Source organism: Bacillus rossius, chromosome 12 (genome assembly GCF_032445375.1).
Source record: "Bacillus rossius redtenbacheri isolate Brsri chromosome 12, Brsri_v3, whole genome shotgun sequence".
In the NCBI taxonomy this organism is placed as follows: Eukaryota; Metazoa; Arthropoda; class Insecta; order Phasmatodea; family Bacillidae; genus Bacillus; species Bacillus rossius.
The window spans coordinates 31,666,733-31,681,052 of record NC_086339.1 but is presented as its reverse complement, the minus strand read 5'-3'; the positions used below and the strand labels follow the sequence as shown (position 1 = coordinate 31,681,052).

Genomic DNA, 14,320 nt, shown 5'->3' with positions numbered 1-14,320 from the left:
AGAAAGATGACATCCGATTCAGGGAGTGGAGTGGACACCGGACTTGAATTTTCGCCTGATCTCAGTGATTACTTTCAAGAAATTAGACTAAACTGGTGATTGTTATAACTTCCATTAAATAAACAGAATTTTAAATGATGTATTAGTTGAAAGTTTTTCAATTCAGTGACATAAAAATCAAATTCGGAATTGTACTTTTAAAACTGAACAAAAATGTTCAGTGTAAATTGAAGAATTTATTTTTAACTAATACTTTGGTATAATGTTGCTCTCCGTTTTTGATTTTGATTTAAATAAAACTCTATTTAAAATTTCTGCTAAAAAAAATTCAATGTTTACTAAATTATACGCAGTTCAAAACTTAGTACATGAAAGAAAAAGGTAAATTTTTGTAAAGGAGTTAATATTCTAAGTTATTTTGCTTCCATAATTTTGTATTGTTGATATAAGTTTAAATAAAAATGTTCAATATAATCGCTTGTGTGCAGCCTTTGACACGTATTACCTCATTTTTGTATATCATTTATAATTCAATAAAAAAATCAGTTTTCCACAGGATTGTGGGTAAACCAATTTTTTATTGATTTATGAAAGATACACAAAAATGAAGTAATACATGTCAAAAGATACACACAAACGTTTCATTTAAAACTGTGTAGAACATGATTACAGGCTCTTAGATCATGCTGTGTGTTAAAATATGGACATTTAGTTTCTTAAAACTATCAAGTAAATATTTTTTAAATATATAAATCACATTCTTTTTAACAATTAACGATAGTTATCTTATGAATGTATTAAAAATAATGAATAAATACATGAAATTAAGGAAGAAAAATAATTTGGGTTACAACCCCCTTAAATGACTCTATGGAGAGTTATATATTTAGTTACTTTAACATTTAGTTAAAATATCGTCGGTAAGGTACTGAATATAGTAAAAATTGAACGATTATTTTACGTCCTTCTTTAAACTAGATGAAGATCATACTCATAGTAGAAGCAATGTGATTTTTTGTTTCATAACCACTTGTCTTGCCATTGACATATTACATTTCTTTACAGTCAGAAAAAACACCACTACTGTAGATTTAAAAAGATGTATACATTAAAATGGCTTCTAGGGATACATAAAATACTTTTCTTTAAATGTTAGCTGTCTGATAGTTTAAAAGAAATACACATGGTTTTTATTGTTTTATTCTAATCATTTGTCTTAAATGTTTTATGTACATAAATTCATGTAGTAACACACAGTGTATAGTACAAAATAAATTAAGTTGAAAGATTGGAAAGACCAGACATGCACAGTTTTCCTTGAAAAGAAACCGATCACATAAATTAACAAGAATCAACAGCTAATGCTACAGGTTACTCATTCTTGAATATTTTAGCAAATTATGCATCATGTTTATATACACATACACAATATAATGTGCTCGTAATTATTACCAAACACAGACATTTTCTACTTTCAGTAAAAAAAATCGATCATACGTTTTAATTTCATTAGTACTAACGAAATTAGGAGTAACTTCATAATATACTATTACAGACAGATTTATCTTCAGTACATTCCAAAAGAAACGGTGAAGGTATTTGCTTCTTAAATTCTAAAATTTGATGTTTTATTTGCAAAGCGCAATTTTTATACAATTGTATATACAATTCATATGCAAATTCCAGCATTTAGACATTATTCTCCTTTCAAAGTATTTTCTGTACACTTGACAAATAGTTTCCTGGGCTTATTTCAGTTCCATGCTTAATTTTTGGGAACAAAATTTTCTACTAGTGCTGAAACTCATCACCTTATAGAAATATTGTCGATTTTTATAACTATAAATAAATAGTTTAAATCACTTATTTAATTTGCAATTAAAGAAAAGTTATAAACGAAATATATATTTTCTCATCTGTGCAAGATAGTTGGTATATGGCTTTATTGATCAAACAGTTGCGATTTGTGCGTTCTCTAGAATCTGCTTAGGTATCTTTTGGTTTAACTTTATGCCATCACCGCTAATAAAACCAATTACTTTGCTGTTAACACTTAATTTCTCTCTGCTGTAGACAGCATTCTGCGTATCGAAATGGAGATTTTAATGAGGGCATGGAATAAGCTAATTATATATTGTGTCAACGAAAAGTAACAAACAGACCAATGAACCTGTTTCGCTGTGGCTGTCTTAGAGCTGGACAGATTTGGGCTACTTATATAAATCATTATTGCAAATAAAATTCATTACTGGGTAAAGTCAGTTAAGTTTGATTCCCTCCATGCTAAAATTACGGTAAATTCAACTTTAGTATTACAATAATATTGGTTAATGTGATCAGATTAATTATCTACATAAAAAAATTTTAACTAATAGAGTAACACTTAATATTTCTTGTTTACTTTAGTAAATTTATGATTGGATACCATCAATTAAAGCACAAAAAGTTGCTAGAAGGGGATGATTGTTTTTTAAAAAAAGGGTCACATTTTTACCTTCCTAAAATAAATAAAATAGCTATTTCATCGCCCAAGAAATTTTAGGCATATTTTATAGGCTGCCTAAAGTATAGCGTTTTCACGTCTTATAGTTAATGACAGCTATAATTTTTTTTCTTCCAGATCACACAAAACTATGATGTTATCAGGGAAAACTGAGATCAGTTTTAGGTATTAAATGCAGAATTATCCTGCTATAAAGTACTCTATCCCAAAATCTGTTCCTTATAGGTGCCGTATACTTCTGTGCTTAGCCAGTACTAGGCCAGCGCAATTCCTTCATCATCGAGAGAAAGAGAGAGCATGTTTAATTGACATGAATTGCAGCCGGCTTGGTCACATCTATCATGAACCTATGATTCAACTAAATTTGTGACTAAAATGTATTATTATTTACTGCCAAGGAAGATACCTTATACTTCTTAGGAACGTAGATAGTTAGATCATTTTCAGGATAAAAACAACCAGATGATTACCCACTGTGTAAAATATTAAGACACCAGGAATCGTTCAAATTTAAGATGTATTATGTAAATGTTTCTTTGGAATGATGTGTGATGTGACGCTATTTTTTTCTATTGTGATAATATTTCTAATCAGTCTTGGAAATTAATTAAATGTTAATTCCAATCAAACCATACTTTATAGGATCACTGTTTACTTTGTGGCAATCCATTCGTTCACTATGGCTTGGTAGAGACAAAAAACACAAGAATTTACTTTACATAGAGTGGTCAAATTGCATTTAGTGAATACAAGATGGTCTACACGTGTATATTTTACCCGAAGATTCCACATTATTTGAATCTAAGTTTACTTTTGTAGTAGTTAAATCATGCACTCTTAAATCAATGCATGCATATATAACAAAATACCGCGTCCGCATCTTAACAAGGTTCGTTGTTGTACTCTGCGGTAGTCCATTCGCACACGCTGTCTTGGCAGAGTCCTATTCCCAAACATGCACGTGGCGTAGAGATCGTGGCTGGAAGCAGATGAATGCCAGCAGGTATCTGCCGGGATCTTGGTCGGCGGTCACGCCCCGAGCAGAGACTGGAGGCAGATGAATCCCAGCATGTCTCTGCCGGGATCTTGGTCGGCGGTCACGCCCCAAGCAGAGACGGGAGGCAGATGAAGGTCTCTGCCGGGATCTTGGTCGGCGATCACGCCCCGAGCAGGGACTGGAGGCAGATGAATGCCAGCAGGTCTCTGCCGGGATCTTGGTCGGCGATCACGCCCCGAGCAGAGACGGGAGGCAGATGAATGCCAGCAGGTATCTGCCGGGATCTTGGTCGGCGGTCACGCCCCAAGCAGAGACGGGAGGCAGATGAAGGTCTCTGCCAGGATCTTGGTCGGCGGTCACGCCCCGAGCAGAGACTGGAGGCAGATGAATCCCAGCATGTCTCTGCCGGGATCTTGGTCGGCGGTCACGCCCCAAGCAGAGACGGGAGGCAGATGAAGGTCTCTGCCGGGATCTTGGTCGGCGATCACGCCCCAAGCAGAGACGGGAGGCAGATGAATCCCAGCATGTCTCTGCCGGGATCTTGGTCGGCGGTCACGCCCCAAGCAGAGACGGGAGGCAGATGAAGGTCTCTGCCGGGATCTTGGTCGGCGATCACGCCCCAAGCAGGGACGGGAGGCAGATGAATGCCAGCAGGTATCTGCCGGGATCTTGGTCGGCGGTCACGCCCCAAGCAGAGACGGGAGGCAGATGAAGGTCTCTGCCAGGATCTTGGTCGGCGGTCACGCCCCGAGCAGAGACTGGAGGCAGATGAATCCCAGCATGTCTCTGCCGGGATCTTGGTCGGCGGTCACGCCCCAAGCAGAGACGGGAGGCAGATGAAGGTCTCTGCCGGGATCTTGGTCGGCGATCACGCCCCGAGCAGGGACTGGAGGCAGATGAATGCCAGCAGGTCTCTGCCGGGATCTTGGTCGGCGATCACGCCCCGAGCAGAGACGGGAGGCAGATGAATGCCAGCAGGTATCTGCCGGGATCTTGGTCGGCGGTCACGCCCCAAGCAGAGACGGGAGGCAGATGAAGGTCTCTGCCAGGATCTTGGTCGGCGGTCACGCCCCGAGCAGAGACTGGAGGCAGATGAATCCCAGCATTTCTCTGCCGGGATCTTGGTCGGCGGTCACGCCCCAAGCAGAGACGGGAGGCAGATGAAGGTCTCTGCCGGGATCTTGGTCGGCGATCACGCCCCAAGCAGAGACGGGAGGCAGATGAATCCCAGCATGTCTCTGCCGGGATCTTGGTCGGCGGTCACGCCCCAAGCTGAGACGGGAGGCAGATGAAGGTCTCTGCCGGGATCTTGGTCGGCGATCACGCCCCAAGCAGGGACGGGAGGCAGATGAATGCCAGCAGGTATCTGCCGGGATCTTGGTCGGCGGTCACGCCCCAAGCAGAGACGGGAGGCAGATGAAGGTCTCTGCCAGGATCTTGGTCGGCGGTCACGCCCCGAGCAGAGACTGGAGGCAGATGAATCCCAGCATGTCTCTGCCGGGATCTTGGTCGGCGATCACGCCCCAAGCAGAGACGGGAGGCAGATGAATGCCAGCAGGTCTCTGCCGGGATCTTGGTCGGCGATCACGCCCCGAGCAGAGACGGGAGGCAGATGAATCCCAGCATGTCTCTGCCGGGATCTTGGTCGGCGGTCACGCCCCAAGCAGAGACGGGAGGCAGATGAATCCCAGCATGTCTCTGCCGGGATCTTGGTCGGCGGTCACGCCCCAAGCAGAGACGGGAGGCATATGAAGGTCTCTGCCGGGATCTTGGTCGGCGATCACGCCCCGAGCAGGGACTGGAGGCAGATGAATGCCAGCAGGTCTCTGCCGGGATCTTGGTCGGCGATCACGCCCCGAGCAGGGACTGGAGGCAGATGAATGCCAGCAGGTCTCTGCCAGGATCTTGGTCGGCGATCACGCCCCGAGCAGAGACGGGAGGCAGATGAATCCCAGCATGTCTCTGCCGGGATCTTGGTCGGCGATCACGCCCCGAGCAGAGACGGGAGGCAGATGAATCCCAGCAGGTCTCTGCCGGGATCTTGGTCGGCGGTCACGCCCCAAGCAGAGACGGGAGGCATATGAAGGTCTCTGCCGGGATCTTGGTCGGCGATCACGCCCCGAGCAGGGACTGGAGGCAGATGAATGCCAGCAGGTCTCTGCCAGGATCTTGGTCGGCGATCACGCCCCGAGCAGAGACGGGAGGCAGATGAATCCCAGCAGGTCTCTGCCGGGATCTTGGTCGGCGATCACGCCCCGAGCAGGGACTGGAGGCAGATGAATGCCAGCATGTCTCTGCCAGGATCTTGGTCGGCGATCACGCCCCAAGCAGAGGCGGGAGGCAGATGAATGCCAGCATGTCTCTGCCGGGATCTTGGTCGGCGATCACGCCCCAAGCAGAGGCGGGAGGCAGATGAATGCCAGCAGGTCTCTGCCGGGATCTTGGTCGGCGATCACGCCCCGAGCAGGGACTGGAGGCAGATGAATGCCAGCAGGTCTCTGCCAGGATCTTGGTCGGCGATCACGCCCCGAGCAGGGACTGGAGGCAGATGAATGCCAGCAGGTCTCTGCCGGGATCTTGGTCGGCGATCACGCCCCGAGCAGAGACGGGAGGCAGATGAATGCCAGCAGGTATCTGCCGGGATCTTGGTCGGCGGTCACGCCCCAAGCAGAGACGGGAGGCAGATGAAGGTCTCTGCCAGGATCTTGGTCGGCGGTCACGCCCCGAGCAGAGACTGGAGGCAGATGAATCCCAGCATTTCTCTGCCGGGATCTTGGTCGGCGGTCACGCCCCAAGCAGAGACGGGAGGCAGATGAAGGTCTCTGCCAGGATCTTGGTCGGCGGTCACGCCCCGAGCAGAGACTGGAGGCAGATGAATCCCAGCATTTCTCTGCCGGGATCTTGGTCGGCGATCACGCCCCAAGCAGAGGCGGGAGGCAGATGAATGCCAGCAGGTCTCTGCCGGGATCTTGGTCGGCGATCACGCCCCGAGCAGAGACGGGAGGCAGATGAAGGTCTCTGCCGGGATCTTGGTCGGCGGTCACGCCCCGAGCAGAGGCTGGGCTACAGCTTCTCCTGGACCGCCCGCCGAAGCTCCTCCGTCGCCTTGTCCAGGTCCCGGGACGCGAACCCCCGAGGCTTGATGGCGTCTCGGGACGACACGTCCAGGTAGTCCTTGGGCGGCTCCGCCGGGGACCGCGTCGACGAGAACTTGGGCCGGGGAATGCGCACCCGCTTCACGTCCAGCAGCCAGGACTCCATCTCCAGTGCTTGCTGCGAACAGAACAATGCCATTGGTCAGCGCCTCGGAGATGCACTGCACTTGTCTTTTGACAAGAACACATTCAGTACACACTAGTAGAATCAAGAGTAATCGGCCACAGTCTACAATAACACGTCACAGCATTGACCTGGTGTAAATCTGGAAACCTGGGTCATCCAGAAGGAAAGCTCAAAATTTTATAGTTTCTCCGTATCCTGTGGTTTATGGATTGCAGTTTCATTTTGCAGCCAAGGCCATCGAGATGGATGGGGAAAAATTCGATGTGCCCAGGCTCCAAAGGGTCCCAGTTCAGTTTTTAGATTATAAATATAATTCATAGGAAACGTTAGAAATTATGTGATACGTGAAAATCACATTTAAAGTTATGGTCACAGTGACATTTAAAGAGTTTTTTTTTTACTTTAAATTTTAGAGTTTGATAAGTTCTGCATTAAATAATAGGAAAGGGGCCCGTCAAAATGATTTTCCTTCAGGGCCTTGATTTCTCTTGATACCTCTGTTTGCAGTGATATATTGAAATTAATATAGTGTAATTTGTTCCCAATAAAAAGAGTTTATCATATAAAACTTTAAAGTAAAAATAGAACAGATATTAATTTTTTGTTTTAACAGTTTCAAGTTAACCATGAGCGATACATGACTTGATGACCTAGTGCGATATAATATTCGTTGGCAGGACTTTCCGAAGTACTTAAAAACCTAAATTGCATCGCATGTTGAAATGTAGGTCGAACCGATGGATACTTTTAAGCCTCTGGAAAATTCGTATTCTAGCAAACAACCAACCCTTTTCCCGCTCTCTTCTTCAGGTTTTCCGCGCCAGTTCGCGACCACGGCGAGTGGCGAGTCTGGTAGTGTGGAGTGGCGAGTCAGGTAGTGCGGAGTGGCGAGTCAGGTAGTGCGGAGTGGCGAGTCAGGTAGTGCGGAGTGGCGAGTCTGGTAGTGCGGAGTGGCGAGTCAGGTAGTGCGGAGTGGGGAGTCAGGTAGTGCGGAGTGGCGAGTCAGGTAGTGCGGAGTGGCGAGTCAGGTAGTGCGGAGTGGCGAGTCTTGTAGTGCGGAGTGGCGAGTCAGGTAGTGCGGAGTGGCGAGTCTGGTAGTGCGGAGTGGGGAGTCAGGTAGTGCGAAGTGGCGAGTCTGGTAGTGCGGAGTGACGAGTCTGGTAGTGCGGAGTGACGAGTCTGGTAGTGCGGAGTGGGGAGTCTGGTAGTGCGGAGTGGCGAGACTGGTAGTGCGGAGTGGCGAGTATGGTATTGCGGAGTGGCGAGTCTGGTAGTGCGGAGTGGCGAGTCTTGTAGTGCGGAGTGGCGAGTCAGGTAGTGCGGAGTGGCGAGTCAGGTAGTGCGGAGTGGCGAGTCTGGTAGTGCGGAGTGGGGAGTCAGGTAGTGCGAAGTGGCGAGTCTGGTAGTGCGGAGTGACGAGTCTGGTAGTGCGGAGTGGCGAGTCTGGTAGTACGGAGTGGGGTGTCTGGTAGTGCGGAGTGGCGAGTCTGGTAGTGCGGAGTGGGGAGTCAGGTAGTGCGGAGTGGCGAGTCAGGTAGTGCGGAGTGGCGAGTCAGGTAGTGCGGAGTGGCGAGTCTGGTAGTGCGGAGTGGCGAGTCTGGTAGTGCGGAGTGGGGAGTCTGGTAGTGCGGAGTGGCGAGACTGGTAGTGCGGAGTGGCGAGTCTGGTATTGCGGAGTGGCGAGTCTGGTAGTGCAGAGTGGCGAGTCTGGTAGTGCAGAGTGGCGAGTCTGGTAGTGCAGAGTGGCGAGTCAGGTAGTGCGGAGTGGCGAGTCTGGTAGTGCGGAGTGGCGAGTCTGGTAGTGCGGAGTGGCGAGTCTCGTAGTGCGGAGTGGCGAGTCTGGTAGTGCGGAGTGGCGAGTCTGGTAGTGCGGAGTGGCGAGACTGGTAGTGCGGAGTGGCGAGACTGGTAGTGCGGAGTGGCGAGTCTGGTATTGCGGAGTGGCGAGTCTCGTAGTGCGGAGTGGCGAGTCTCGTAGTGCGGAGTGGCGAGTCTGGTAGTGGGGAGTGGCGAGTCTGGTAGTGCGGAGTGGCGAGTCTGGTAGTGCGGAGTGGCGAGTCTGGTATTGCGGAGTGGCGAGTCTGGTATTGCGGAGTGGCGAGACTGGTAGTGCGGAGTGGCGAGTCTGGTATTGCGGAGTGGCGAGTCTGGTAGTGCGGAGTGGCGAGTCAGGTAGTGCGGAGTGGCGAGTCTGGTAGTACGGAGTGGCGAGTCTCGTAGTGCGGAGTGGCGAGTCTGGTACTGCGGAGTGGCGAGTCTGGTAGTGCGGAGTGGGGAGTCAGGTAGTGCGGAGTGGCGAGTCTGGTAGTGCGGAGTGGGGAGTCAGGTAGTGCGGAGTGGCGAGTCAGGTAGTGCGGAGTGGCGAGTCTGGTAGTGCGGAGTGGCGAGTCTGGTAGTGCGGAGTGGCGAGTCTGGTAGTGCGGAGTGGCGAGTCAGGACGCGTGGAGTGGCGAGTCTGGTAGTGCGGAGTGGCGAGTCTGGTAGTGCGGAGTGGCGAGTCTGGTAGTGCGGAGTGGCGAGTCAGGACGCGTGGAGTGGCGAGTCTGGTAGTGCGGAGTGGCGAGTCAGGTAGTGTGGAGTGGCGAGTCTGGTAGTGCGAAGTGGCGAGTCTGGTAGTGCGGAGTGGCGAGTCAGGTAGTGCGGAGTGGCGAGTCAGGACGCGTGGAGTGGCGAGTCAGGTCGTGCGGAGTGGCGAGTCTGGTAGTGCGGAGTGGCGAGTCAGGTAGTGCGGAGTGGCGAGTCAGAGCCTTGCGTTTAGATGCTATACTGCGCTAGAAGAACCAGCGAGCGCTGCGCTTATCATACCGCCTCAACAACACACATACACCCCTGACGAGGCGGGCACCCGTAGACGGTTCATTGGGAGGTCGTGATGACCAGCAGTAATCAGGTTCCCACGGCGCGGAGGGACATCAACCTCCTGCCGTGCGCCGTGGGAACCAAGGCTTCGTAAGGTCGACACGAGAAGCCTGCAGCTATTCACGTAGCGCGCTAACCGACGGACGAGCGTATATATATTTTTTTTCTGTTCGTCTCGTTTGGGTTGGAAACGACCGGGTGTACACTGTAAATTTTTTTTTGCGAGTGGAACTAAAATATTTATGTAGAATTACATTTGCATGATGATGTATCACCGCAAGATAAGAACTCGCAGCGATGCTGGGTTTACATTCTTACCCGGACATTATTTATGCTTTGTATTGTCCCAGTACCTCCAATAGTTAAAAAAAAAGAAGCCTATCGTAAACCATTGCCTGAATAGTTTTCCAATATTAACAGCGCAAATAATAAGCATGATGCAACAAAAGTAATGTCAAATTGTTGAATATTCGATTATCTTTTCCGTTAAATTAAAAAAAATGATGCTTGTATGAAATATAAAAAAAATTGTGCCAAGATTTTTAAGAAATGCTCAGTTTCATCTCGAAAAAAAATGTGTTTTATATTTGCAAAAATAACCACAGCAATGTATTGTACAAAGTCACGATATATTTCTTGTAGTATTACAAACTGGTTTCCAAAGGAATCTCTTTTTTTTTTTCTGTGAAGAGAGTTTCTGGCCCCGAAGCCTCCTTGCTCACTTTACTTTTATTTTCCCCCGCATGCAATAGCGCAGATCTCCGGCCAAGTTCAAGGGTGATCCGGCACGATGTGGCCATTAAGGGGAAAAAAATGATAAACGAGAAGAAGGAAATAAAAGGAGGAGGAAAACAGCATCGGCCGGGAGGTCTTTTGTCGGTGTACACAAGAGCGCTGGAGATGAGTGGAGGGGAAGATGGGAGATAATGAGTTGACCGCGTCTCCACTCCCCTACACCCCTCCCTTCTCCACTATATCCGCCGAGCTGGGATTTCCACACATTACACCCGGGTGGGCTGTTCCGACAGCGCGCGGAAGCACGGCTCGCCCGCCGCCTGTACCCGAACCGACGTTACGAAACTACTTGCTCGGGCCTGCGCGGCCCCGCCTCAGCCAGTCCGGACCCGAGCTCGTAGCACGCGGAGTCCACGTGTCTCAATGAACCAGTGAACAATGAATCACGAATCAGTTGGATGAATAAAGAATGAACGCATGAATGAAAGGTGGATGTATGCATGAAAATTAATGTATGATGTATGAAGTAATGGAAAAGTTGTTAACTCACAAAAAAAAAAAAAGGTACAAGCATTTTGAGGGAAACAGAAAACTATGTCTAACAAAAATACTTATGTGTAAAACACTAATAAAGAATATACTCTGCACTTCCTTAGTATTTACAGAGACATAAATTATCTGAAATATTGTTTTTAAAAACCTATTTTCAAAAATTTTATTGACCTTTTTTTTTCCAGTCTAGCATACTACTCCTAATTTATTCTTGTCACAAGGTGATAGTTCCCGAAGCAGTTAAACAGCGAGTTATGCACGCAGTTGTAAAAATAAATGGTAAAAATCAGTGAAAGCGGAATGTTGTTTTGGGTGATGCAAGGTGAGCAGTTACAACATTGGCAATGTCACTGCGTAGGAGGCCGCGTATCCTACCATTATTTTTCTAGACCCTTGTGTCAGTGATTTAGTGTCAGTCGAAATTATTATTTTTTTTTTTTCACTTTTCCAAATTTTAAAATTGTTTCCTATTTTCTGTTAAATCCCCAGCCACTGGTTCTGCAAGTTCTACATTCAAATTCAGATCCACTAGGAAACCTGCGTGTATCTAAAATAAAAATAAAATAATTTGATCGAGTGTTTCAGTGCTCGTCTGTGATGTGTAACATCTAACCGCGGTAACGAGCAAATTCATGTCTTTTCATGTTGAAAATCATACGAAACTCTTTATTTAACGTAGAATTCCTTAAAATAATGCCGAGCTTGATACACATACGCAATTTGTGTTTTCGCATACATTTTTTGCCGCTAGAATTCGTTGCCGGAATCGTTCTTTTTGTAGAGCGAAATATTAAACTATACCTTTAATGAAAACAGCTTCGATAAAGGCGAAAAATACTTGAAACAATACTAAACCGTGGGTCTGGACCCGTTTTTCCGAAATGAATTTTATTTAAATACTGCCCATCTTGTTAAAAAAAAAATTTAAAAAAAGTTAATACTAATAAATTTCCCTTTGGCTTTGTGATCTTTGGTTCGTGCCATCCGCCAAAGATGGCAGCACCGTGGCATAGGCGTGCCTACAGGGGGGGCCAGGTGGGCCATGGCCCCCCCTAATGTAATCACTCAGATCGGCATTTTCTCTAATGCGTTCGTTAATATTCGTATATTCCTGCCACTGTGACACTCAAACTGTGTTTCAGTGTTGCAGCATGCTAATTAACAATATTTTTAAACATTTTATCGTTCTGGAAATACAGCCGCCTTAGTTTATTTAAAACACGAGGTCCCTTAAAATGGCCAAGCAAAAAAATTTTTTTTTTAAGAGGTTTGTTAAAGTTCTGTTGTCTGAATTGCTGTGTTTGCATTCACTAAAAAGAAGTTCATTTCAAGGGAGATCTGGACCAAGCTATTGGAAAATTTGAGGGGGGGGAAATGTGTAAGTACCCTTTAATCATTGTCTATGGAAAAAAAAAAAAACATATTTTCAAGATTGTTAAAATTATACGGATATAAATATTAACTAGTAAACATATCTCGTTGATACTGCACAAAAATATAAACACGGCAATGAGTGAATGTATTTGGGCTATTTAACATTCTGAATTCAGCTTCTGATTTAAAAATTTAGCAGGGCCCCCCCTAATGGAAATGTCTGGGCTCGCCTATGCACCGTGGTAAGGGAATTCCGTTCCAATGCGACTTGAATTCCATTCAAGGAATTAACTCCCACCAAATGCCGTGTACCGAGATATAAGATGTTGAGCTTAAAAAAAAATAAAAAAAACATCCGGCAGGCAGCAAGCCACGCAGCCGGTCTGGTCTGGACGTCCGTCTTCGTCCGTCTCCGTCCGTCTTCGTCCGTCTCCCCCCCCCCCCCTTCCCCCGGACCACCTTTGTTGTTTCCCAAGCGGCTGTGACCAGAAGTCTGACGTTACTCACTCCGGCCACGGGGCAGCGGCCGACCCACACCTCGTCCGCTGACCCTCGCCAGGGAATATTGCAATATTGATAACCCCGCACACGGACCGCCGGATTGCTCGCCTTCCCCCACCCCGCTTCCCCTTCCGACCGTCCACCGGGGCCTGGGTGGTCTTCGGACGGGAGCTGGTGCCTCGTGGGTCGGCACGCGATGGTGCTGCTGCACCTTGGGAACTGTCGGGACGGCACGTTGTGGCGTGGTTCAAGTCAGTTCCTACCCCTCCTCTTCCCCCCCCCCTTCACGGGCCATTCCCGCAACGTCTGGAACACTACAAATAAAAAAAGGTTCTTCACCACGCATGAAGACGTTAAAGACACCCGCCTACACTCTCAAAAAATTTTAACCTCTTCAAATCACGAAGATCGCTGGTTGCAAATTAATTATCCAGGGGTGTTACGCGAATTTACGGCTATCTTCGTTCGTTCACTTTCCCACGAACAATAATTTCAAAAGATCATCATTGGTATACCAACCTAACGTTCAAAAACTACTACAAGTCCACAGGTTTGTCCACGTGTGTGTTTGTTTACGTTTGTTTTTGTATCGAAACATACAGCTTCGGAAGTCGAAATCCCGCGTTACTTCTACGAAGATTGAGTTATTTGTAATTACGATGAATTCTGATAAGAAAATAATTGCTTTTCAAATATCAATGTTTCTGTATGCGAATCACTCGCGTACTTTCTGCGCCCGCCGCTAGAATTCGCTGTCTGAATCGTAACCGTTGCTTGCCACAATCACGCGCAGGTAGCAGCACAGAACACTCTGGGAAAAAAATACTTGAAAAAAACTTTTAATAATATAAAGTTTCCGCACACTTTAAAAATTACACTTATACACATATTATAACACTTAATATATATTTAATTTTGTTTTTGCTTAAACGACTTAAAGCAATCCATAAATACTTTGTACAAATAAAATCCTAAACCTTATTCAGCGGATTCAGCATCAGGATTACATAATATTTAATTATTTAATTATTTAATTATATATATATATCCAGTAACGAGGTATGAACCACGTCAAAATTTCGCCCTGAATATTTACAAGCACTCACTCTACCGCTGTTCTAGCGAGCCTGTAAGGATTTCGCAAGGAGAAATTATGTAATAATCAATGTAATGCTACTTTTTACGTATTTTTAAACTTGATATTACTCTTTACTATGACTATTTTAGTTTACAAAATATATTCCAGGGTAGTTTCACCATCATAAAGTATCATTTGGCACACCAATACGTATGGTACGACCCCGGCACACCAAAACTTTTTGTATGACCCCTAATGTTTACGAATGTGACTATATACGGGTTTATGTTGCTACACGTGGGTCCGCCATCTTGACGACTTCGGCACCGTGGTTACACATTTCCGTTCATTCGACTTCCGTTCCATTCACAAAATCACTCTTACCAAATGCCTTACAACCGAGAGCTACGGCTATCTTCGTTTAATAATTTGTTTAACA

The 14,320-nt window shown here is 46.3% G+C and overlaps 1 long non-coding RNA gene across 1 annotated transcript in view; it reads right to left on the bottom strand.

Moving 5' to 3' along the window:
* Window positions 1-1,184: 1,184 nt before the first annotated feature.
* LOC134537802 (uncharacterized) overlaps window positions 1,185-14,320 on the bottom strand; it is a 59,177-nt gene continuing 46,041 nt past the window's right edge. Inside the window, exon 2 of the long non-coding RNA XR_010076045.1 lies at window positions 1,185-6,773. This is a non-coding gene — a long non-coding RNA (uncharacterized LOC134537802). The remainder of the gene's footprint in view (window positions 6,774-14,320) is intronic.